Genomic DNA, 24,903 nt, shown 5'->3' with positions numbered 1-24,903 from the left:
CATTGTCACAGACAAGGAACAGACAAGGCGTTCCAATTTACATTCTACGAACAGTCGCCTGCCTGTTCTCTCTTGGTCAAGGAACAGGGAACAAACAACCTAAGAAAACAGGCAATGAACTGACAGCGCACAGTCCCCTGCCTGTTCATTGTCTGTGGTCCAACAGGTAAGGAACAGAGAATGCCGCTTTCTTAACAGGGAGGGAACAGACAAGTAACCCTTTTCTCACAGACAAGGAACAGACAAGGCGTTCCAATTTACATTCTACGAACAGTCGCCTGCCTGTTCTCTCTTGGTCAGGGAACAGGGAACGAACAGCCAACTGACAGACAATGAACAGACTTTATTGTTACAGAAATCGACAGGGTAATTAATAATACAAGAAACTGATCAACAATAGTTGCTCTCAACAATCAAATCAAATATCATCCTGGATTACATAGATGCAAATGGTGCAAAGCAGTTATTCGTGCTTTTGACAATGTTCCACCAATTTTAAAATTTGAAAAAAAATTTGGAATATATTTTACAGTTGGGGTAAAAACATATATTTTTTCGGCATGTCTATAGTTTCCTAAAATTTAAAATTTAATTTGAAAACTTCAAAGTTATGCAAAAGTTTAGTTTTTGGTCAAAAACTTATGAAAAACAGGATGGTTGAATGTAATTGTATTTAAATTTTAAAATCAAGGGAATGATTTTACAAAAATAAAAACTGGAGATAGAAAACTAAAAATAGTGTCTCAATTTTTGTGGGGTTATCATCCATGGTAAAGGCCTGAAACATTGGGGAAACAAATAATTTTGGATGCACTGTAAGTGTATATTTTTTTATCTTTTGAAACATCAGGGGGCACTTTTCACCATCTTAACTGACTAGACTCTTTGAGGAAATAGTAATAGAGCCCCGTAACCAATAAAAGTATATTTTCTTTCGCTGGACTCTAAACATTGCCATACACAAATCTCGTTTTGTTTGTACAATATCTTTACAGTCTTGCTGGAAGTAATGTTTGAAGTGCTTCTTCGAAATTGAAATTTTTAAAATTATGTTTTTTATAATAATTTTTCTGTGAAATTTATGTTTTGAAGCCTGCAGGATGATTGGAAATTATTCACTGCAATAGCAGTCGCCCTACTTGAACCTAAACTGCGCTCAAATGGTAGTTATTATGGGTATTACAGTTTGGGGTCGAGTAATCCATGTTAAAGTTAACTCAAGTGCAAATAAAATAAAACTTTTAAGTATTTACTTTGCAAAAAAATTTATATCTTTAAGCATAGATTAATTTTGAACCATATTTTAAATATATAAAATTAGTATTTCAAAAAAGCAATACCGTAACACCACGAATCACGTGACGATGAGACATGGGGGGACAAAAGGGGAGTGGGAGGATTCCTTTGGAGGGACGTGGTCCTGTACCGTAGGTTGGGGAAGAGGGGGAGGGGAAGAAAGGGGGGTAAGGGGAGGGTCCCGTTGTGGGAGGGCTCTTTGCTGATGGCTTGCGGGTGTGCACGAAAGAACGAGTGCCTACTATATACACAGATTAACATTGCTGTTTCATTCATTTCAACGGTGAACCGGTGAAAGTCGTCACTTGGAAGATGTCTTATGATGCTAAAAGCTATTAAATTTGAAGATGGTCCATGCATAGCGCTTTTTATGTGTCTAATAATTCTACAAGATACCAGGAAGGAAGGCTGAGCTGAATATAAAAGCTTTTTTACAGCAGTGGTAAGTACTTAAAATGCGGTGGGTTACCTATGTTAGTTTTATGGCTACTGATAACGTTAATTTGGTAATTGTTCCATGGTTTTACATCTCAATGACCTCGTTTTTTAATTGAAAATATGGGTTACTCGCTAAGAATAAATAAGCGGTGCATATAGATGGCGGAAATACTACAGTATCTGCAATGGCAGCCTTGTTGACTCTTCCATGCATGCCCTTTCTCTTGTTTTCAAGAGGTGGATATTGCAAAGCATGCAATATTTATTCACTAAATTTCTCGTGGTTATTTTTTCAAGCTTAGTTACATTCCATCTCACACTCTCCCACGTGGTGTTTTTATTGATTATGGTTGTTTAACTGGCTGAAGTGAATTTTAGCTAGAGTATATTAGCCTTCCTCATTTATTTAGAGAAATTTTTATTTTTATCTTCGTGGGAATTCAATGGGTCATGTTTTTCACATAATACCGAAATAATATCATGCCACATTGCCGTGGAGGCATGCATTCAATTTGGCTGTTCCATCAGTTTTTTTAATTGTGCTATTGTACTTAATTACTATTTTAAAACCTCACTGATTTCGTAGCTCGCTTTTCAATTAATGGATGGCTTTAGATATTTAGTGAAGAATTTTGTGTGAGTACAGAAAAGTAGAGGAAATATATCGCACCACCACGAATAGTTACTTATAATGATAGGGAAAACTTGTATTATTTCATTTCTATTAAGATACAGTTGTGCAGTGAATTAGCGTTTTTATGATCATGGTGAAAGTGTTAATGTGTACCCTACTATAGTTTTAGGACTTAATGACAGTGGAATTATAATGGTAGCTTTTGTTTTCTGGTGGGATAAGGTTTATGGCACCCTGGCATTAGTTATGCTTGCATCCATGCTCATTTCATGCAATAATTGACGTTGTATAGCGTACAATAATCTATGTGGACTAACGGTGATCCTCCTATGCTAATATTCACATTTTTACAGGGGACATGGCATTCTTCAAAGTTCTTTTTTTACTTTTGTGGATTTGCTGCCATTGCAGTTCAGAAATTGTTTTAGTTGTAACCAAAGTGTAACAACAGTAATGTGTTCAGGATATTTTTTGCTGAAAGGGGGCAGTGATTTATTAAATAAAATTAGTTGTAATCAAAAAGGAAGTCATGAGAATAGAGTAAATGGTGAAAATATTGAGAATTGAAAGGATGAATTAAGCTCTTGTTATTTGTGATCGAAAATTTGTCCCCACTCTCTCATGATGATAATTTTCTTGCACCTGAAAGCCTCACATTTTTGGTGTGACATAACCTCATGTAAAGCCACTATTAGCAAATTGTGGGGATCTTTCATGGTAGAAGTACTGTCATTCCATATTTATATCTGATACGACCTGGGATTGCAACTGCTTTTTTTATATTATCTTTTAACTTTGCCTTATTTTTAAAAATTTATGTTTCTAGGCGGTCATTCATCTCCAGATCCTTTGGTGGAAGTGATACTGCCACATCCTTGGAAAATCCTCAACTCTTCATGACAGAAGTGATGTAGAAAAGATCTCCATAGGCATGAACAATTTTTATGAGAGAAATCGCTATATGTGGTCATCAAATGAGCCAAAAACCGTATACCCTTCCATAACACCATTGCTCTGAAACCTGGTTCGAAGGATCACATTACATAACTAGGTAAGGCCTCTTAATTATTAGTCTCAGATTTTTGAAGAGCAGATTTTACAATTGAATACATTGGTACGATCAAAAAAATAAAAAGATCTTGTGATTTTGCATCATCCAAAGGATGCACAATGGGCTCTTCATTTTGCGGATTCTCGGCGAACAAGACTGTAATATCCAATGTCCCAAAATATATAAGGCTGTTTGCTTAGTTTCATTTATGCACTGCAGGGTGAGTCATGACATAGAGTCAGGGAAAATCAGTAGTAATTGATTTTACAACGCAGCTTAAGGTGGTGCAGATACTTTAGACAAAATGTACTGTAGATACACATACTGGGAGGTTGCCAATGGCAGTATTTTTCAGAATATTAAATATTTCCTTTGTCAACTCTTTTGTGCTTCAGCAGTCTGAGAAAGATAAGAGGGATATTAAACAATTTATAAGTATTAATCAATGGTTTAGCTACATTAGACTCCATTTGGGAAGGAGAATGTCAAATGTAAGACTCCCGAGTCAGGTATGATAAACTATTGAGCAAATTCTCCATCTACCATAAGAAGAAGTTGAAAGGTTAGAGTAGCGGACAATATGTAGACTTTCTCTGCCGTACAAAAACACGGAAAACCTCTTTCTTATTTTTCCAATGAAAAAAGCCTGTGTGTGCTTTTGTGAAAAATTGTAATTTTGATCGCCTGCAGAAGGCATTGAGAAAAGGAGTAAGTGGGATAAACTTCATGGCTACTTACTACTTAGCCTTCCAACATTAACATTTAAGGCTTTTTTTTAGATCTGGCGAAATATTGACACAAAATAATAATAACAATTATAACTCAAGTGTTTTTGGCATCCGTTTTCTGATCCTGTTTCAAATAACAATTTTTACTAACAAATTGGTTTGTATTGGGAATGTAAAAATTTTAATGTAAGTTTTACAACAGTTAAGCATTTAACCCTTTCGTGCCGAATGCCTCACCTGTGCAGCGAGGATTTTCTTCTCTAAACAACGAATGCCACACCAGTGCCTCCTGAATGTTCTTGAACTATTAGTGAAGGTGGGTGGCAGTAAGCAGGCAGTAAAACGATTTAAAAAAAATGCAATTTATTGTTACAAAAAAACTTCAGGCAAACCACAAACCCTGCCAAAGAGTCGACCACGGCACACGGAAGAAAGGAGAAGGGGTGAAGGGAAAAATCTGGGAAGTGGGAAAGAAAGGGCTCCCAAGCTTACGTGGTTTGGCGGTGTCTGGCGACGAGGCGGCCGCGGAGCGGCGTTGAGTTGAGAGGGCACAACATGCCACAACGGGCGAATCCCAAGCAAAAAGCCGGGATCTCCTTGCTCTCCCAAATATATAGGGAGCCCGCAATTAGATTCCTTCCTTCACACGACGGACTGGGAGTCGACCGGCTAGGGCTAGTCCGAAGACTCGGTCTACGCCCCGCAGTGAGGTCGTACTTCCACTACTGCTTACGATGGCTTGTCCTTGGAGCCTCAGTAGACGGCTCATTCTTACCCTAACCAACGAATGCCGCGCCTTTGTGGCACAGGTCGAAAAAAGTGACCGTCGCGGACACAATAGACCCACAGACGCGGTCGCCCCTCACGATCCGCATTAGCACGAGCCCAGTCCCATCTTCGGCCGCTCAGGTCGACCCTTTCTTATCCTCTCTACGCAGTCAACTACTGTTATTTGCAGTGTGTTTTCCAAAAAAATATTTGTTGCTTACTTTTGAAATTCATTGCTAGAAATGAATTCATCTTTTTTTTGCTGACCACATGGAAATTTCAAACAAAATTCTTACATTAATCTCAATGGAGTAATAGAACAACTAGTAAATAAATTAAATCCATGTAAATCAATGTTAGAACTTCGTTTAAAATTTCTGCACGCTCAGAAAAAAACACAAAATTCATTTTGAATGTAAAAAAATCGGTGCGAACAACAAATATTTTCATATATTTTGCATTTACATTTTAGCCAGTTGACCGCAAACTCGTGCTAGGAAGGGGCTTTTAATCCTTCTAGGGTCTGGGACATAGGCCGAGGAAAGGGATCGGCACCCTATGAGTTGGGTCCAAAAATGGTTAGGGAGGGAACCACTGCCTTCAGTTGATGTGAAAACGCTTCGTACAAGGGAGTAAAGAAAACTTTGAAGAGACTCGTATTGAGGAAGAATTTCCCTGAACCAAGGTCCGGTGCGAAAGGGTTAAAGAAAAATCAAACAAAACAATAAAACTGGCATTGCAACATTTAATGAATTTTTGATCTATTGCGGCCTCCCAGACTGCACGTCACTGGTAGTGTAACAAGAATTCCAAGTCACTATTTAAGGGTTAAAAAAATAAATGTTTTCCTACTTCATTTACCATGGGAGCGGTCTTTGATATACGTTATGCCTTTCTTGTAATATTATCTTGATTTGTTAACTCTACAATTGATGTCATTTTATTCATGCGATGCCATAAACAAAAGAAGGTTTCTTTGGCGAGGAAACAACAAAAATAACGTTATTGAAACTAGGAATCCGTGTGAAAAAATGGGATAAAATCTGATGTTGCTTCATTTCAGAAAAATATTTCCACACATGAAACTAATTTTTTCAGTGAAATTAATGGAGAAAAAGATGAACAGCAGGCATTTGTAAAATTTTGCACAATGATAAGTGGAAACAAATTATGAGAAATGAGCGCTGCATGCGAATGTCGAACCTAGGACCTCCAGTTAGTAGCCAAACACCATTAACACAGGGATACCACTCCTACCTCTATGGATATAAAATAGACCTGTGAATGTTTAACTGCACTTCATTTTAAAACCATTGGTTATATAAGCCCATATGGGGGTGTTTTGTGGACAGTTTTAGAATGACTACAACACTAAAAAGTTTGATTGAAGTCTGAGACGTGGTTTTCTTAATGAGCTATCATTTATCAGTCCTAGGATTTCATATCGTAAAATAAACATCTTCATGAGATATGATACCAGGATTTAACATACTAACATATAAGGCAAGTAAACTACGACACTTACGTACAACATAAAAAGGAATAAACAGCTGCTTTTGAGATGAGAATACTTGTTTCAGTTCTTTGTAAGTTTCAATTGAATGGGTTACACTGCCTGTAAATACTCGTGCATCCGAGTAGCAAAGAGAACAGGAATACTGAAGAAGGGTTGGTGTACTTTCAATACACAGCACCGCTGGGAATCCACATTCGTACATTGCAGGAGTACAGCTCTTTCTAATTCACCGGAGGAAAAAAAGTTAAGCTTGTTTACTTGTAATGCTAGAGCTTGAACGCTAAGCATGAGCCGGTTGCTAGCAAGCAGCTTTGTGAGACTTTTCACACCTAAATATTGGATAGCTTCTGAAAATCACAGGTATTATGTGCCATCATATGAATAACAGCACACGCATGAAACACTTTGGACCACCAAGGTTCCCCACGTCCCCACTGGAGGGCTAATGAGGTTAAGTTTATCGGTCCCAGGATTTTATATAGTAATGTATAAGGCAAGAAAACTACTACACAAAAGCAAAACATAAGAAGGAAAAAAACTGCCTATAATTAGATAACTTGTTTGAGTTATTAATTACTTTGATTCAAATGGGTTACCTTTAAATCGGTGTAGAAAGCAGAATGTCCTATGATTTACAATGACAAACATTTTGATTTTTACCTTTTATCTCCTTCAACAAATAATTACATTCCATTACAAGGATTCTGTACATACCTGGGCATTCTCCTCCGGAGATAGTTCCTTCTTTGCCCCAATCGGCGTCGCATCCAAGTCCGCCACAATATCTCCCCTACTCTGAGCTTCCACCTTTTCACCTTGGGAAGCAGTTAAGGTATTGGGCTGCAACATAATCCCAAGTCATCACCATTAGCGATTGAGATACAGAAGAATATAAATGCTTTTCAGAATTAGTCACACGAATAAAATACAAGTTAGTTTCAAATGGATATATTCTTCACACTATCCGGCAAGGTAATTAATGTCAGGAATTATGTTTATACTTTTTATTAAATTTACCACTTAACTATACTCCTAATGCTTCTTATTTTCATTGCAAAATCCCTGAAAAATTCACGTCATTATTCTCTGGGCAACAGTTCCTACAGATGTAATTCTCCAGATATCATCTTACATATAACAGACACTTATTTTATGGGAACACTTTGAATGAGAATCCAGACCCCATAGGTAATAACATTCATTCATGGGAAATAAAAAGGGGCAATAGCAGGAAATAAATTTAGTTTATTTTGGTATATAATTTGGTTTAGAGACATCAAAGATTTTGACCAAAAAAACCTACTCAGACGAGATACAACTGGAGGCCATTTTGAGTTAATGAAAAAGAGAAATCTTTAGATTCACTTCTAACAGGACAAAAGTTGCATAACTTCAATGGGGAAATATGAAGGTTTTTTTCTCTGCACGCAAAATTGATATGTGGTGTTCTCTTGAGGTATTTTTACATCCAGAGACTTGAGTAAGTTTCTATGATATTTCCACACAACAACATTAGTTTGCTCGGAAATGACCTCCATGGAATCCTTCACAACTTATTTACACAAAAGAATTAGACTGTACTTTAAAGCGTAACGAATTGTTTCAGGAGTAAATGCACTCAATTCTTGATAAATTTAAAACAACAAATGATAATTCCTACAATTAAATGTAAAACTCCACCACTGATGAAGGTTACAATACCCTATGTCATTTTTAAGGACATCTTTATTCTTACAAACCGACTGATATGTTATCCTTTAGGAAGCTTTGTCACCTGTGATGATGAAGCGAGAAAGAAATAGTCAGTATAAAAGCACAGGCACAGAGAACACTAGAAAAAAGAAGACTCCTACAATTGAGAGTACCAACACCAAAATAAGGAAACAGTATATCTGATACTACATTTTGATAGTAGAAAATGGTGGCCAGGTTTCAAAATGGACAGCTGCAGTGAAGTCAAGATTGGAAGCTTTCGTAATGCATTGCTTCAGAACATTAATAAAGATAAAAAAATGAAAACAAAAGAAGAAAGTAAAAAAGACGAGTGGGAGAAAAGAGAAGTCTTCTAATAACCTTGTCTTATTTGGCCACCTAATATGATGTGATAGCCTTGTAAATACAATAGCCAGAAAAAAGGAGAGGTGGACAGGAAGAAGGGAAAAGAATAGTTCTGTATGTTTTTCATGGGCCAGGTTATTAAGGATATAAAAAAAGGCCATTTGCATGAAAAGATAAGCAGACGTTAGATATTACTTGGGGGTTGTATGAAACCAATTTTAGTTTTGCTGACTTATGATGGTGATACAGTACAATATAAATTTCATTAATACTACTACCTGATAAAATGAGTCATTGTGTACATGTCCTTCTTCATTGTCGCTAATCTGATCTTCTTTAACAGAAGAACACTTGTATGTTAGTGGATCACTCTATTGGAAAGATGGTCAATGATGGATACCCATTTTACTCAATTGGTACACGAAGAAAAAGTGTTCAGGAACAAAGCTTGGATTACAAAGTGTACATAGAAAATAAATTATTCCTGTTGAACGATTCTGGCCTCTTAGTAGAAAACAGATTAACATAATAAACCAAAAAGATTCAGCCAGTAAAATTCTTATTACTTCTCAAATTATCTAATAATAGCCATTGTAAGAAGGAGGAAAAACCTTAATGGGAAAATCGTGGGAATAAATAGCTTTTTAAGTTTTGAACTTCGACAATCAAATTAAATTTTAAAATTTAAATAATTAAATTTTTTTCCAAAAGGGAACAAGGCCAAGGGCACTGACTTAAAAAATTGATAAAAATATAAAAATAAGCAATTCTTAATATTTCATTAAAAGTGGAAGTGTTTCAAGACTATGAACAACAGCAGTAGAAAATTCAGTGAGAGTAAATAAAAATCAGTTCACGTCACTAAAAATTGATATCTTTTGGCAATCGACTTGCATTGAAAACATCCAACACCCCATTCAAAAATGGTAAAGACAGACAAATCCCTAGCCTACACTATAAATTCCTATTCACAAAATCCAAATCTGCAACAAACTTATTCCTGTGAATGTCAATCTCTCATAAGGAATTAGAGTTATGTAGCTGAATCTGGCTAGCAGCTGCATCATAGTGTCATGGTCATTCTGTCAGAGTACCAAATTCAGCAGAACTCAGTAATACTCTCAATTCTTTACCCCCTTCTGTTTCGTGACCAAGAGAAGTGAAAACTGTGTTTGTATGATCACAAAAAATATAACTGTTCGGTGCCTTGATGACAGCAAGCTCAATTGCTCAGTGAGCACAGTTGAACCATCAGTTAGGAAAATTATACCAAATGTGTCCATAACAAACAATTATTAATTTTAAATAATTAATTCACAAAGCCTCTTCTGTACATCTAAATGGCTGATCAGGTGAGGGAAAATGCTGTAGGTTTTTGCTGAGAAGGGTTGCCAATATTCCACTACGGAAAGACATTGTACCCTAGAAAAAAACAACTTTACACAGCAAGAGTTAACTCACCAATTCATCAGTCGTCAATGGGTGTGAGTCATAATTTGAAATTCCAGCTGGATCTAGCGTGTTCAGCACAGGATAATTCTCCTCACTGAGGTGATCTTGGTTCTCCTCTTTCACATGAAACTAGAATAGAACAATGGGTGTCACTAAAAAGCAAAACAATAATAACCTCATTTGATAATAAAAGCTTATCTTTCACTTACAGCCACTTAATATGGCCAAAATCATTATAATCATTTCAAAATAATTCGACATAAAACTCAAGAGCACTGATTTAAAACAGTTTGACAACTTCTAGAAAATATTTCTTAAAAATCTAAGACTAATATTATCTTAAAATAAAAAAAAATAATTGAAAATGTTTCAAAACTTTTAACAACAGCAGCAGAAAATTGTGTAAAATATAATCAAAATCAGTTCATGTCACCAACAATAGATATGTTTTGGCAGTGCATTGACAACATTCAGCACCACATTTAAAAATAGTAAAGAAGGACACATCCCTAGTCCTGTTAATGAATCCCTGTTCACTTTCAACACATAATAAAAAATCTGCAACAATCTGATTCCTGTGAGTATCAATCTCACAAAAGGGACGAGGTTCGTAGTCAGATCTGGCTAGCAGCTGCATCCTGATGTCATGGTCATTCTATTAGAGAGTACCAAAGTCAACAGTACTCTGCTTAATTCTCAATTCCTAATCGCCCTTCAACTCCATGGTGAACGGAAGTGAAAACTGTTTGTATGATCACAAAAATAATAACTGCTCAGTGACATGATGACAAGGAGCTCAATTGCTCAGTGAGGGAAGTTGAACTGTCAGTTTGGCTAAATACACCTAATGTGTTCATATCAATTGTTCATTATTATTAACCCGGCGGATTTACCCGATTAACCCATTTTCCGAACGTAAATGGTCACAATTTCCTTCAATTTCGTTAAAACAGTATTTATTATTTAAAAAATTCACATCTCGACGTATTCTTTGTTAATTTAGGAATGGCTATACTATATATTTCAAACTATGAATTCAACTTTTATTTTTTTAAGAAAATATTTTTGAATACCCTATTTTCCAGTAGGCAGTTCCAGTTCCTCTGGAAAAATTGCCAATTTTTTGTTTCAGCCAAAGAGCACAGCTGATATGTTGAGATATTAGTACATGGCATATACTTTTATAAACATCAATCACTGTATCTCACCATATTTTCAGCGTTGACCTCTATTTGCCTTATGTAAATACTAATAAATATACTAAAATAATCCCAATTATCGATATTGAATTGATTTCCCAAAATGTATTCTGGAGGCAAAATTTACGATGATATTATGGTTGCTTATAACTAGTGAATTACTACTTTTACAAATTATATATAGCATTGGAAAGGTAAACTAATAATTTTTTAGTCGTCAACAAAAGTTCAATTCCGTGCTATTGAAAAGTTTTATTGAATTGAAAGAATGTAGAAAATAAATCATGTAAACTATTTATTTGCTTCTAATCACTGCAAATGTACAGCAAAAGTGTACCACGCATTAGTTTCTAACACAATTCACAGTATATTTTTGTTTTTATATCTCTTGGAAAAAACACATCTTCCAACTTATTTCATTGTTTTCTCCTCATCCTTTTCTCAGACTCATTTTACGCATATTCCTCTATTTTTTCAAATCTCTGGAGATCATGTCCAATATCAATCTAATTTTACTGTATGGAAAAGTTAAGGATCAAGTTATCTCACCAAGAAAACTTCTTTGTAATTTTGATTGTGAAAATCATTCAAGGCGACAATAATTACTAGGCGGCAAACCGTAACGAAAACGGACACGTGGGGTGTCTGGCGCACCCCACTCTGGTGAGCTTTGACAATAGTAATTCTTCTTAAAAACTTGCATTGCTTTTATAATCATGTTTTACATGTATCCTCAGTGAATTTAAAATCAGCTAGAGGAGGTTATAGATCATTGCAGTCACAATTGCAAGAAAATATAGCGCTTATGTAAGACTGGAATGTCTGGGAGACCCCATGCGACCACTGCCGGGTTAAATGATTCAAACATGAAAATGCTGTGGGTTTCTGCAGAGAGATGTTGGGAATATTCCATACTGGAATGACATTGTGCTGTAGAAAAAGAGACCAGCACCAGGCAAAAGTACACTCACCAGGTCATCAGTGGCCAATGGGTCTGAGGCATCACTTCCAGCTGGATCTGATGTGTACAGCATGGGATAATTCTCCTCACTGAGCTGATCTTCCTTCTCATCTTTTATATGAAACTAGAAGAGGATAATGGGCATCACTCAATAAAGGCAAAAGAAAAATTCCCTCATTCGACAATGAAAACTCCTCTATTAATTGAGACCACTCTAGCTGGCCAAAAGAATCGTGAGTTTCTTGCAACTCAGATATCAAACTCTCGAATATTAAACTTATTAGACACTGCCTTGCTATAGCCACCACCCATGGATTGAACAGAGATTTGAGAAGAGTATCCAAATGTGTTTATCCACGGGATAAGAGACATATCTGTCAACAGGTTAGCAGTGTTGTACAACTGATACTGATTAGCATGAAAAAAGATTTGTGTAGTACAGCTTTTTGGCTCACAGGCTGCTATTGCACCACTCCAACAACTAAAGGTTGCATAATTGTGAGTGATTTCCCATAAAATATTTATATTTATGACAGACACACCCACACACCCTTTCTTCATACGACCGAGAAACTGAAGGTGGTTCACCTCAGGTTTCAATGCGTATAAGAATAAAACTTACCGACTTATCATCCCTGGGTAGTAGGCAATCTGGAACAGGAATATATATTTCAGTTGTTTGGGCTGAGCATGTGGCCTGTGAATTGTTTTCAATCACATCTTGAATGCAGTCCTCATTCCCCACAGACTCCTCATCAGCTGCCCCTCCTCCTTCAAAACTCTGCAGACAAAGTAGCAGTGACAAAACACTTATATCCCTAAAAACACATACATGGGATGCACTAAATCAATACAAAAAAAAGAATTCTGTACATAATGTATCTGCTTTCATTTAAAAAATGGAGGTGTCTGCACGCCTATTAATCCATCACTGAAAAGCTACAGTGCCAATTGAAACAAAAGTTAGCGGGAAGATTCCTGATATTCTGAGGTCATGCAGCGTCTTTTTTTAAATATATGTGGGGCCATGGTAGTTGGCCCTTCACTGCAAACTGTACGATAGACAATGTAAATCATTCAGATATATCATTTTTCAAATTATGAGAAAACAAACTACAGAATCAGAATTCAAATTTTTGTTGTAAAAGCGAAATAATCGAGTTTCCTACTGTTACACACAATTTGCTTCTGCAATTATAATTTTTGGAGTAGTGGCTTTTGTTGGGCAAAAATCATTATTTAATCTTTCCTCAACAGTAGGGTTGAGGAAAAAACATGTGGAAGATGTTTTCAATGCATTTATTATGTTCTAGACCTCCTGCTAATATTCAAAAATAAACTATAGAGGAGACAACTGGGTGTAATATTTCTTGTCTTCCAAATCCTTTTTTATGAAACTGTTTTTTAAATAACACTTACTATTATCCTTAAAACTTGCAAAACCAATCATACAACAATTTTGTATTATGCACTATACAAAGTTCTTGCAGTCTGTCAATAGATGGCTATAGAACTGATTGCTTGTCGTTTTTGGAGTACCAGAAACATCATGACTCAAGCTAAGACATTTGGTAGACAAGCAGCTCGATGACCATGATGAATACATCTCAGTAATAGATACTTAGTGTTGTGAGAAAATGTCTAAGTTTGAGCCAATTAACCATCATTTGGGAAATGAAATGATTTCCTTCTTTCATTCAAAGAAAACAGGGGATGAAGTTCATCAAGAGTCCCATTAAGTTAACCGAGATGCTGCCAGACAAGAAGCAACGTTAAATGATTGGTATCATTGCTTCAAACACGGTAATTCAAATTATGACGACTGTCCATGTGAAGGAAGACCAAAAACCTTCCAAGAAACTTATTTGGAGGGATAACTTGCAGAAGACGAATGGGAAACTCTAGACGAGTATGCTTTTTTATTTGGAGTAACCCATCAAGCCATTGCATGTGTTGGTAATTGCAAGGAACTTAGGTTCCAATTATTCAACAGTGATTCTACTGCATATAAATGCTCTACCTCACATTACAAAACCCATTAAAACCTACATGGAAATACTCAAATGCAAAGGCCAAACAATCCTTGCAAATTCTCCAGGCATTTCTCTGTCGGATTATTACTTGTTCCATTTGATGGTACATGGTCTGACAGATACACAGTGGCACCCATATGAATACATTGAAAAATGGTTTCATACATGTATAACCTCAAAAGATGAACATTTAACCATTATGGTATTCAAACTCTGCCCAACAATGATGCAGAAAAGTTACATCTGATGATGGACAACTTCCTTCATTTTACACGTCATCCATAAGATTATCAGATATATATAAATCCGTGTCCATCATAGGGTGGTCAGAACCTTATTAATCACCCAGATTTTTAAATTATTAATCAAATCAACCATTAAAATACAAAACAAATACACCAAGCCAACAAAATCTTTTACTCTACAGTTACGTGAAAAAGTTTCTCACAACAGTTATCAGTATAAACTCAAAGACACTCTAGAAAAATATGAGCAAAAAACATTAAACATTCCTACATGAACTTAGAACATATTTTTGTCAACACACTTCAAACTCGTAGAATTATATTGATCCACCATTACATCATCATCCCATTCAAAATATCACTAAATTACTACACAAAATGTTATCAAAACAAATTAAAAAAGGTGTTCAACAAATAGGCCTCGAAATAGATTATAGGAATTTAAAAACCTTGAAAATACACTATTACACCTTATTTAATCTGACAGTCTCGAATAATTAAGAATGCAATAACCTTGCCAAGCAAACATATCATGAGCTATTACAGGTTTTCCAAGCGTAGAGATTTGTGGAAGGCTACTCAGAAATTCCACCGGGTCAGGGGCCATTGTATCTTCAAACTGATTTGTGTAACACCGATTCGTCAGGATTCGTGGGATGTCATACCAACTCCTGGCAAGCGGTCCTGCGATTCTGCATTCCCGGTTGGTGTGAGATGAGGGAGATTGTCGCTCGTCATACCAACACCAAAAAGGTGTCTATACGACCACCGACTAGTGGGTTTCATGAATTCCCCCACCTGAATTGTGCATTTTATTTTGTTTTCCCCATCACCGAGTCATTAAAGAGGTTTGTCACAATTAATCTCTTTCTCCATTCTATTTCTAATTATCTTTTTACATATTCTTCTTTTATTATGTGAAGGGAGTAAATAAATTATGATAGAGTGAAATAAAGCCTATTCCAAGTGAGTGAAAGTGATATCATAATTGAGAGTAAGTCATAAAATGCTGGAAGACCTCATTTTTATTGGCCAAAACCTTATATTTATGTTAAGGTAATCAATAGTTGATGATACAGTAAATTAAACTGGCCTATTCAAAGGTTGAGAAGGGTTTAACATTGTGGTAAATCTCATATTCATTTTTTGATGAGGGAAAAACAAAATAAAACATGCAATGTGCACGGTGGAATCCATGAAACCCAATACTAGGTGGACATCCTGATACATTTTTGGTGTCCGTGTACGGCTACTGATGATCTCTCATTTTTGCCTCTTGTTTGTGCTGTACCGCTTGGGTGCATACAGAATCGTATGACTGCTTACCGGGAGTCGGTGTGACACCCCACCTGCCAATTGGCGCCACACTGATTGGTTTGGAGATACATAATATGGCCTAAGTTCCTTGCTTAATACTAAATTACCAACACATGCAATGGCTTGATGGGTTGCTCCAAATAAAAAAGCATGGAAAACTCCAACACAGAAACATCAGCCGAGATGGAGTCGGAAAATCTGACCAGGTTTAATTACTGGGTAACCTACTGCATATCATATCTTCGCCACGATTTTGAAGAGTGTTATGTGGGATGAACATCCCAGTGCCTGAAAATGTATTTCCCAAAACAGGTCACCTTTAAACTTATTTCTAATAAGGCCATATTTAAAGTAGTTAACCACAAAGTTTAAAGGAAACTTTCAAATTTTATGATGCATTTTTAAAAACAGAACAGAGTTTATCTGAAAGATTATTTAAAGAAATAGTTTTCATAACCACAAACACAAATAATTTTAATAAAGGCACTGACAGAAATGGTTTTACCATATATTTTGTGATCTAACTAATCGGAGTTGATGCAAAAATAAAATTCAAATATAAGAGTGTTTGATAAAAAATAGAATTCACAGGTAATAGATAATATAGATCACATCAAAAATCCGAATTGCTTTCTAATTTTACATCTATGGATGACTATATTTTCTAGGATAATTTTTGCACACTTAAATTAATTTCTAATACCTTGCCCATCATGCTTTCATTGTACCCACCATGAAATGCCTTGAATAGGAACAATGAATTTCCGAAACGTCGCAAAGATGTTTTTAATTATAAATAACCATAGCCTCATGAGATCATAGTTAAAGGTGAGGAACAGGCCCCCAAAAAAAGAACGATAATATGTTTACATGCACATGAGACTTTATTTGACAACGCATAAACAATTTCCGGATCTCTGACACTTCATTCTTTAGCAGCAAATCGTCAGGGATTTTTTTTCACTTTAACATGCTCCGATTACGTAATCAGATACTTAAAAAGGTAGTATGGTAGAGCCTATTGGGTAGATTGCCTATTTGTGTTGATAAATAGTGAATGTGAATACCATACTTTCCTGGATATCGTTGTTTAGCAAACACTTACCTTTGCCAGAAGACAAAATGTCTTCATTAGATGCCACTGAAAAAACCAACTCCAACATTAATATGACCCTGCCAAGGATTCACAGGTGGAGAAAAACCGTTTATGGGAAATTCGACCAGTAATACTTTTCAGTAAACCATGTTTGAGGGTCTTTTATGTCCCCTATTATTTTAGATTAACATAGGTATGCTAAATTATCTTTTGATCGTTAATCGATATGCCTTTTTAGTTAATAATCGATTTAATTGCCACCGGCAGTTATAAAACATTATATTTCTCCAACCGTGTCACCAAGCGATTAATCTAATACCACATTGAGTTAATCCTTAAGAATTTATGGTATAACTATTTCAGTCCGCAAGCATTTTCTTCCTAGATTCCTACTGCTGTCGACAAAAACCAAAGAGTGTCAGTTTTAACTCTGCAACATTTATACTACACCAGTCTTCAAATGAGAAAAAAGAAAAGTACTCACCCTACAGCAACTTCTCGGCAAACTTTTTCTCAGAACTGCGTTTGATTCTAAACAAATCTTTTTGAAAACACTGAATTCCGTCAGCTTTTTCAAACACAGCGGACACACGGTAGTGGGTAGGCCATCTCCCACAGCAATCTGAGAAGTTAATCAACAGATTAAACGTCAACAGAATTATCTTGGAAAACAAAATGAAGTAACCAGCATTGTAAAGGAAATAGATTACATGTAAAGAGTAACTAACATGTAAACCGACTAAATCATGTAGGGCATCCTTCACAGTAATTTTGCATGCTACACTCGAAGAGAATATGTTGTAATAATAATCATTATTTTTCATACAAAGTCTGCAATGGTCAATTTCTGAACTCCTTCCAGAAGAATCCGAGAAAATCCCACAGGTATGACTCATGTTTTCGCTTCAAAATATCAATCACTATTTAAAACAGATCTCTCGTCAAAGAAATCATCCACTCAGCATTGACCAACATCACAAAATCCGGCAAGGAAACTGCATTCACTACGAGTATGTGAGAAAATGAAAATACCTTAGAATGCTCAACGAAAGGAACATAAAAGCCAACAATTAATGAATCGCCTGAAAGATATACCAGGACGAAATTGCTTGGACCAAGAATATTTTCAACAATTTTGGACACGATTACAAGTTCCGTGGACGCAAAATACACAACAAAGATTGATCAACAACGTTACTTGTTAATATAAGACAATACAATAAAACCTCAATATAGAGTTGATGTTTTCTAGTTGCCATTTTATCCTCCAATAGCAGACCTATAGAACAGGCCAAAAATCCGCGATTGAAGACAATTTTCTTACCATTTGATAAAATAAATAGACAATGCATTGATATTCATCATTTTTTTTCAATTTGTTGTAAAATAACTGTCTTTTGTTAATATTAATTCAATAATTTGTCCAGATACGGAATTTAAGGCCAACTTCGGCTTGCACACGGTCATATTCCATTTGCGCTTTTTAAATCTAAAAGTGACTTTAAACTTTATATGATGTAGAATTAGTCGTTTGAAAACATTCATGAATGGTATTCCTCAATAAATCCCAATATTATGCCACTAATCTTTGAAGATACCTAATTTTTCGATTGAAGGCCTGTTGCATACGTTATTATCTAGCGGTTTAATACGCAACTAAAGTTCGATACCAGAACTAAAACTTGCTTACCTGGTCAGTTACAAGGTGTCAAGTCAATAACAGTCAATAAGCTTGATTTCTTGTGAATCGTTTGCTGTTTACTCTACTGCTATGAGATTTCTTTATGAAGTCCGATTTAAATGTGAACTCATTACGCCCTTTTCCTTGATAAGTCTAATGTTTAACATTGGTGTACGTCATGGAAATGATCTTAATGTATTAGGAATTTGGAAATCACTGAGTGATACGTGGATGATTTGTTGGAGTGAACTGGTTTAGAGATTCAATGAGTTATTGCAGTGAAAGCATGAGTATTACCATTGGGGATTTCTCGGAGTCTTCAGGAAAGTATTCGGAGAGTACCCCGTGCAGACTTTGCATGAAGAAAAATGATTATTATTACAACATATTCACTTCAATTGTGGCAAGCCAGATAACTGTAGAGGATGCCTTATATGATTTAGTCGACTTAAAAGTAAGTGACGGTTTACATTTTATGGATTTCCTGAGTTCTTTTTTTATTCCGTTCTATGAACTTATTTTCCACGATATGTCTGAGGTCTCTTGCATACGTTTTCATTGATTTCTTAGGTTGCTGTGGGAGATGGCCTGCCTGCCACTTTATGTGCACTGTGCTTGGAAAAGCTCATAGAATTCAATGACTTCAGAAATGTTTGTCATAAATCAGACGCAGAACTGAGAAATTTTTCGTGTATAAATTACTTAAGGGTGAGTGCATCTTTTTTCATTGGAATTCTAGTGTAAATTACAAATAATGTGAAATCATTCACGTAAGTAGATATTAACTTGTTCGTGTTAGTTTGCCGTGTAGCCAAGCCTTTATAGTTTCGCGATCATATCGACGAGATTGAAAACATTAGTAAGATGTTTGTATTTGTGGGTTAAAACGGTTAAGACAATAACGTGAAAAAGTAACTTAATAGTGTATTTGATGAAGCCTAGACGGGTAAGGTATTAAGATATATGTCTGCATCAACTTAGAACATTTAAAATTTATTAAAAAGAACTGGATTAGGATACAAAAGTTAATGTAGCATTAAATTAGTTCATTAGCAATATTAAATGATATGAAAGGACCTCGCCAATGATCGACGGAATAGTGAAATAAGTCCAGTTTCCCACGTAGTGTTTCCGATTTTGGTTATTCAGTGGTGAGGACCGCAGACGTTTTGTCTTTTCGCGCAACTATGTGTTTAAAATTCAATCCTAGCAAAAATAAGTGGGTAATTGGAATTCAGCTATGACCTACGAATTAAGGATATCATTGAATACGAATAATTTTTTGGTATGTTTTTTCGATATATTTTTCTTACTTCAAACCTCCTGTTTGGATTTAAATTTGAACCCTTGAAGTTTAGGTCATTTATAGAATCGTATTTGCGGACGTTTTCCAAGTTCACTTGCCAGTTTAAAGACGTATTAAACATTAAGAGACGAGAGAAATGCATAAGAATACAAGTACTAATAGCTAAATTAGCTACTCAAAAAGTATCCAATAAAATATTTCAACAAAAAGATTAAAATATCTAAGGCATATTAAGAAAAATGATTTAACACACCATGGCTATTTAGTGTTCTTGTCCGTTGTTATGTTAAAATATAATATATCTGCATTTTTTATATTTTTATCATATTTGAGTGATTTGATAACAATATTATTTGCTAAAATTATCTATGTCAGTGATTTATAAAAATTTTTATCTGCTTGATTACAAAAACCTTTGTTCAAATTATTTAATGGTAAATAATATTTTGTTTATATAACAAAGGTGTGGTAAGTGCTACCCTTAGATAGCATATATCAACTTTAACTAGCTTAGGATTTTTTTCTAGGCTTGTTGAAACCCTGAGATTCATTGTAAAATACATGTATTAATAACCGAACAAGAGTTTAGGATTTACATTCCTCTCTCTGTAAATTGGTAATTTTATAATTTTTTTCTTAAAGCCTTCTCAAGGGATCGCACTTTCCCCCTGCGTGGGGCAAGTGAGTCCCATGGCTGATGTGCAATATATTTCCACATTACATGGCACTTGGGCTAAGTGCGATTTGCCCAGATATTCAGCTTTACATTACTCTTTATGGTACCAACTTACATTTAACCGTTCTTGAAAAACCCACCACATCCAATACCTTATCCAAGATATTGGAGTTTTTGTCTATTACTTGAAAGAGCTTTATTGATTATTATCATAATCATAACTACCATAATTACATTATATTTTTATCTAGGAATAACTTATAGTGCATTTAATATAAACAATATATCTACAATTTGAATAAATCAGAACGAAAATAAATCAATTATGTTCATATCACTGTTGATTTCAATAGCACGAATTAATCTAATTGTGGTTATTAATTGATATTAAGATCTTATGTTAAGTAAACAAGTAGCCTTCAAAGCTTCTATCAAAAGTAATAATCTTTTAGGTCTTAGTTTATATAAGCAACTTTAGAATTGCAGTTTAATATCATTTCTTTTTACTATAAACCCTATGACTTCCAATACCTTCTCCAAGGTATTTGAAATGGCTTTTATTGCATCTTCTGGTTCATTAGATATTACACTAAGGAATTTTGGTGAAATTGGTTCTACTAATGATGGTTCGAATTGCATTCATTAATTTACATGTATAACAAATAGCTAATGTGTGTGTAAGCTGAATAATTAATGATAAAATAGCATCAAGTTTTTATATGACAAGATATCCATATATAAATTAGATTTAAAGTAACGATTCAAACTATTTCTTCAAACTATTCAGCATTGAATATTGATTTGTTCATTTTAAGTTTGGTTTTAACCCAAGAAAGATGGGCAAATGGTTAACTTATCCTCAACAGCCAACGGAAGGCTTAGGTAATATGGTTATTTCTTCCCTAGTTATTTTGTTTGAACCCTCATTCTGTGGATAGGTAAAACTTTTTTTAGTCCCGCAACATGTCCTTGGAAAGCAAACCACAGGATCACCTGATTCATTGATCTCCAGAATTTTCCCAATATAGTGAGCATCTGACATTTTACCTCTGAATATAGCCAGAATCCAATCTCCACTACAATCCTGTATTTTTGGGAGTGCACCAACTATCCCAAGCATATTTCCCTTCGAATACTATCAAAGGAGGGGCTTTGATTTCATTTGCACTTTCCACCAGTAACAATGATGCTCAAACGACCTTATAAACTAATTGTATGAGTCGAGGGAAGTGCACTCTTGAAAACGACTCTTGTCTTCCCTGGGTACGTAGATAATGAAGTTTTGTCCAGATTCTATGCATACATTCCGGTCTATTGTCATCGTGTAATTCATGGATTGTCTTTTGCAACAAATCAAATTCAGCCTTTATCACAAAAGGTCAGAATTTTTTTTCCTTGCATACTCTATCCTTTGAGGTTTTTTAATTGAAAATTTGTGCCATGAAATTAGACCAAAAAAGCAATCTTCAGGATTTTTGTCGTCTTTGAAAGGTATTTTATGCTATTTCTATGCGCATGATCAGCAACCATTTCAAAATCCACTTTTTTAGACAACTTTAATGCATATTTATTCATACTAGCACATTTTCTCCCCATTCTTCCAATTATAAATTCGTCAAGTGCCTTCTGAAGGTCATCGTTGCTATTTGGCAGCCCTTTTGTGTTTTTCTCACGTAATTGTGCACCATTTCACCATGCAATATTAATTATTGCTCATATTATGACAGCAACCCCCAAAATATGCACGAAATTATTGAATATATGCTACCATGTCTTAAACACAGTGAAGGAAATACACACAATATGTCTGCTAAAAATGTAAGCTTGATTTTGGTAGGGCTTCAGGAAAGGTCTCAAGTTTAACTTTGCATAAACAATTTCACCTGAATCGAACTTAGGTTATGACAATTAAAAAGATGCAATTGTTATGGTGAGAGCAAAATGCGATGTAACTATTTTATGAAAACTAACTAAAGAAAGCTTTCTCTATCAAAACAACCATTAAAATAAAAGTTGGCATGAGAACTCTCATTAAACAACCTAGTTCTATAGTCCACAATGATTTGTAATATGTATACAAAAAAAGTTTAACTCAAGAATTGCCAGACAAAAACTAAAAATTTAAGCCATACTACAATCCTGTAGCCCTGTAAGGAAAGAATGATTGGATATGGTGGGAAATGTGCGACCCCCCCATCTAAACTAAATGTAATGATCCGAGTTCTAAAATTTAAAGTAACCAAGAAAACTAATCCATGAAGAATAGAAAACAAGATATAGTTCTTACCAAGCACCTCTGATACGCAGATGCTGAAGGAACTGTGGTGTTACCTGTCCTCACAACCAACATCAACTACGAGATGAACTGAAGGGTATATTTTCTAAGAGTGTGGAACAAGAATTCGAGGGGTAAATATTTCGAAGTAGACGGCTCTGGTTCCATTACAATATGTGGAATATGTTGCATGACCGCTACGTGCCTCGCGAACGGAAATACGATCTTCTTGAGGGATGTCGTACTTACACCACTTCACCTTACTAGTTATTGTCCCAATAAATGAACCCATGAAATTACCCTTGAATGAATGTACACATTAATGTAATTTACCTGTGAAAATTGTCACCCTTAAGTTCTATTTTATGTACTAGCTTGCAACTTTAAAAGAAGGGAGTTAAGATTCTTTGCATGACCTTGATATTCCTGGGGTAACATGAGTTTGCTGTGAATGACACGATTTGAAGGCCTTCTCATGGCCCATGTGATGCTATAATAAAGCCATAATAGTATGACCTGAGTTTCACCAAGAATCTTCTTGCCCAATGTTGATTCTAACAGCCATGTAGTTTATGGCTGATTGATTTGCAGACACATTTCAATTTTTATTTAATGGCATTGATAAAATTGCAAAAATCCTGCTTCATCGTGATTATCAGCATTCCTTATTTGTTGATTTAGAAGTAGGTGAGTTGCTGTATCAGTGTTACTCTCTTTGCAGAGTATTGGAGGAGAGGGGGCAGTTCATGGCAATTTGAGGTCTTCTACTGAAACTAAGAACTGCGTTCGTGATGCGATTGTAAGCACTTCAGAGAAAGCATGCTCAGTCCAACCAAATGAAATATTCATTCCTGTGCCAGACATCCAACTGCCCACTGCCAATATGTTGGTAAGTTTTATTCTCATACACGGTAAAACCAGTGTCGGAAGATTCATTATTTTAGCTTTTGTTATATTAATATATCAATTGTATGATGAAAATAGGTTTGCCTAGCATAAGTATATGCATTTCTATGGGGAGTCTTCTTTATCATTTGGATCATAAGTTATATGATAGAAGGTAAAATGCTTACTCATAATTCAATTTAAGTTGCACAATACGGCCAATGTTAAATGGCCTTGGTTTAAAATTCAAGTGGCTCTCCAGTTAACTCTCGAGCAATGAAACTCATTATTAGCTGATTATAAATGAAGTGTGTCTCATTGATCCCGAAAGGGACTGGCGGGTCCCAAAGGAAACCATTAGGTGGTCCTCTTTGGGACTGCAAGGATGATAAAGGTTATTTTATTTGCATTGCTGTGAAATAGCCACAGTAAATTAATCCTATGGTGCACAGAATTTAAATTACACTGTCTGAAATGCATCTCTCACATACCATGGCACTTTTTGGGACGATATCTGGAGTGTCCAGTGGGAGTGACTGTTACAGTTACGAGTATTAGATGGAAAGAATTATTTGTGGGAGACCCTGATTTCCTTTTAAGAAGAAAAGTATTTCGTGAGGCTCTCAACTGGTTGCGGGTTCATTAAGGCCTTTTCTCCTGCGTGTTGCCATCCTTGATAAACCATGGGGGCCTAACACCTAGTACCATGAGCTTTGGTAATATTGCCCTGGGAATCTGCATTGTGATCCGCACTGTCAGCCAGCAATGGTTTCATTTGCAGCACTCCAAGGGGATTTTTTCTCATTGAAATTCATGTGTATTTCATTTGTAATAGGAACTAAAACTTGATGACACAAATGTTTCTGTGAGCATTTCCTGATTTGCTTATATGAAGGAAAAAAATAGCATTTGGCTTATTAAATGTAAAAGTTGCATTAATCTTCACTCTAGAAGACAATTGCATATAGATTTGTTGAAATTCTGTCCATCAACTGCTCAAAATTTGTGCTCAGAGTTCATTCTGTTACAAATATCAGGAGTGAATGGAACTCTCTGCTCTCATTTCCATGCTGCAGGCATTTCTGTGAACCGTTTACAATGCTCCTCAAAATAAAATGCTATAAAACTCTATTTAGTGGTTATGTATAGTTATATACTCACTTTAATGTAAATATTTTCATTCATTGCCTAATATCATTATTTCATGGCTTGAAGAAGTGTAGAAAATGTAAAAATTGTGAATTACATGGCAAATGGTGTATGAGGATTAATGAGGATTGGTTAGGTT

At 35.4% G+C, this 24,903-nt stretch overlaps 1 protein-coding gene and 1 long non-coding RNA gene across 2 annotated transcripts in view; one reads left to right on the top strand and one right to left on the bottom strand.

The window, feature by feature from the left end:
- Window positions 1-24,903, bottom strand: part of LOC124173173 — a 386,795-nt gene that overhangs the window by 293,735 nt on the left and 68,157 nt on the right. The window lies entirely within an intron of this gene.
- On the top strand, window positions 18,890-23,615 carry LOC124173189. Its single transcript, XR_006868431.1, has 3 exons — window positions 18,890-18,927; window positions 19,044-19,181; window positions 23,452-23,615. It is a non-coding gene; the product is annotated as an uncharacterized LOC124173189 (long non-coding RNA).

This window comes from Ischnura elegans (genome assembly GCF_921293095.1).
Source record: "Ischnura elegans chromosome 13 unlocalized genomic scaffold, ioIscEleg1.1 SUPER_13_unloc_4, whole genome shotgun sequence".
Lineage (NCBI taxonomy): Eukaryota > Metazoa > Arthropoda > Insecta > Odonata > Coenagrionidae > Ischnura > Ischnura elegans.
The sequence above is the reverse complement of the archived record's forward strand: the minus strand, read 5'-3'. Positions and strand labels throughout refer to the sequence as shown.